Genomic DNA, 3,271 nt, shown 5'->3' with positions numbered 1-3,271 from the left:
GATGGCAGCTTGCTAGCTTTTAAGATCCCAGTCAAGCAGCTACTCTTTTGTTGTTGTTGTAAATACATCACATCACTGTTGCCAATTCACATATTTACAGGTGTACAACTTAGCGACAGCACTTAGAATTGGCTGTGCAACCCTACCTTAATCACTGTCATTTTTCCATCACCGTAAACTTAAACTTAGTTTTCTGTAAGCAATAACCCCCACTTTTCTCCTCCCTTTAGTCTCTATACATTTGCCTTTTCTTGTCTTTTGAAAGGTGAGGTCATACAGTATTTGTCCCTTTGTGATTGCCTTATTTCAGTCATGTTTTCAAGCTCCGTCCATTGTGCATGTATCAAGGCATCATTTCTCGTACTGGCAGAGTAGTATTCTGTACATGTGAATGCACCCCATTTTGTTTATCCATTCCTGCTGGTGAGTCTTTAGGTTGTTCCCACCTTTTGGCCATTGTGGATAATGTTGTAATGGACACTGGCGTACAAGCTTCTGTGTGAATCTCTGCTCGCAAGTCTTTTGGGTCTACACTGAAGAGCGGAATTGTTGGGCCATATGGTGTTCTATTTTTAATTTCTTAAACAGCCACGCTATTTTCCACAATGGCTATACCAGTCCCGTGGGATTTTCTGGGCTGTAATCTTTACAAGAGAACATTGTCAGCTTCCTCCTCTGGTTGCTGGGGGTGGGTTTGAACCACCAACCTTTTGGCTAGCAACTGACCACTTAACTGTTGGGCCAGCAAGGCTCCCTAATGGGGCACAAGAACTCATTTACCTGAGCGGCTGTGGCTGTGCAGAGCTGTTTGCTTCATACACACTGGCTGCGTTTGGATCTGAGTGAAGCCGCGGGAACCCACCGGAAGGACTTGGACCCCCTGAGGTGCCCACTGACCTCACAGGGCAAGGAGGCCATGGGAGTGGCATCTTCACATTCTGCCACCATGGAGACCCAGCTGATAGGATCCAATTTGCACTCGTTTTGAAACTGCCCTGCAGCTTATACTAAGATCTAAGCAAACAAAAAATTAAACATCTGTCGTTTCAGCCACGGTCTTGATATTCGTAAGAGGGCATGGATGACTTACTGAAAATAAATAAACCTTCCATAAAACTTTAAGTCTGTTTCTTAAGACTGAATTTATGTTTTAAGCTTAAGGACCCTGAGCCCACGAGAGAACAGAACTAGGCCATCCGCCTGTCCTGCCAACTGTAGTTTGCGCTGGTATTCTGTCAGAGTAAGCAGAACTGCTTAGATGACTGAACTGGTGAAAATCAACCCTTTGGTCATTGTGCTTTCTGCTCATGGTGTCATGCAGGGAAACAGAACATCCGTCTGTTCAGTCAACCACCTACAAGAATAAGTAATCATTTTACAACACAGGTTTTGTTTCTTAAATTGTAGTTTCACTGGTATACCCGACTTCAAACCAAAGCAAATTCTCTCTCTAGGCAAACAGATAGCATGAACTTGACATACATAGTCTCTCCCAATCTTCTACTGGCACAATTGACAGGAAGTTTTGCACCAGGGTGGCATTTTACAAACCCGGAGAGGAGCAGAGCACTCAGGGTGGTCAGCCCACAGGGGGTCAGGGAGGGTGGGGGGAGAGCCATACAGGTGGTCAGCCCACAGGGGGTCAAGGGAGGATGGGGAGAGAGCCGTCCAGGTGGTCAGCCCACAGGGGGTCGGGGAGGATGGGGGGAGAGCCTTCCGGGTGGTCAGCCCACAGGGGGTCGGGGAGGATGGGGGGACAGCAGTCTGGGTGGTCAGCCCACAGGGGGGACAGGGAGGGTAGGAGGAGGGGGAGAGGGAGGGAGCATGTGTGTATGCACATATATGGAGTAAGTTAAAATGGGGGACTGTTCTAGTAGCTTCCATCAAAACCAGTGGTGTTCTTCATTACGCTCTCACACTAACAAGTCATTGCACACATTTAAAAGATTTCACGTAATAAATTTTCAGCCTGAAAGAACTTTAGTTTTTCTTTTATTACTAGCTGTACTAGTACTGCTCTGACAAGAATATACCACAAATAGGATGGCTTGAACAAACAGGAGTTTATTCTCTTACAGTTTGGAGTTCAAAGTGCCAGGCTCTGGGCGGGTGGGGGTGGTGAAAGCCCCTCAACCTTGGGCTTCACCTCTGCCTCCTGCTTCTGGCCCACTGAAGCTGGAGGCTTTTCTTCACTCAGCTGCTGGCTGCTGACGCTGACAAGCTCAAGGTTGACAAGTAAAAATGCATGGTCCTGATGTTACCAAACCACACAACAGGCCATTAATTCAAGTCCATTGAAAGTCCCAAAGGTCGGCAGAGCATGGCAGGCTGCTGAACAACATGGCTACATGCAGGATTCAAGTGTGCCATAAACTAGAGATCATTCCCAAGGCTTCTTCTTATGTACAGGAAGCAGACCATAGCCCTAAGGGAACTTCTCAGCTGCTCTCAGTAGATTCCACCATGGAATTGATTACTAGTCTCATCATGGGGAATACTACATCCAACTGCCCAATCTCAACCAGGCCCAGCCAAGTTGACACACAAACTTAACCACCACAATTCCACCACTTGTCAACTTGGTACCTGTACAGATCTTCACTGTACAGATGTCCTTCACTGGGTGGCTCTAATCCCCTAGTTCCTGAGCAGCGATCTCACTCCCTAGGCCTGGCAGGCCCCGTTCCCCTCCCTCTTGGGCATGGCAGCCCCGCCCCCTCACTCCTGGGCAGCAGCTATGACTCCATCCCACTGGCTCACATAATGACCAGCCCCACGCTCCAGGACCAAGTTGGTGAAGGTCTAACTCTTTGAAACCTAGGGGGTTATGGTGGTTCCACCCCCAGAGGCCATGGTCCTACTCTCTGAGGCTGAGGCAGCTCTGCTTCCCGTTTCCTTGGTCTCCCCGCTTCTGCCAATTAATGCCAAAGGCAACCTGCTCTGCCAGAAATCTTCCTGTCCCCAAAACACTCAGCTTTCTTACTCTATGGGCTGGCCAACCTGCTACTCCATTTCATGCCAGTCTCTTCCACCAATTAATGCCCGAAGGCAACGCACTCCGCCAGGAAGCCGCCTGCATGATGGTATCTAGCGTTCTCCTCCATGGGCTGGTAAGGCTGTCACTGTCTCATAGGCTCGGGCCGGTCTCTGGACTCTGATCCTGCTGTCTCTCATCTCACATGCCGAGGTCTCTCTGCTGGGGTCTTGGGTCAAGGACACACTCCACTCATGTTTCCACATTCTAGGTATCTGTCAGAGAAGTACCCTACTC

This window comes from Orycteropus afer, unplaced genomic scaffold (genome assembly GCF_000298275.1).
Source record: "Orycteropus afer afer isolate SDZICR_OR568_19922 unplaced genomic scaffold, OryAfe1.0 scaffold00539, whole genome shotgun sequence".
In the NCBI taxonomy this organism is placed as follows: Eukaryota; Metazoa; Chordata; class Mammalia; order Tubulidentata; family Orycteropodidae; genus Orycteropus; species Orycteropus afer.
This window is presented reverse-complemented; position numbering follows the sequence as displayed.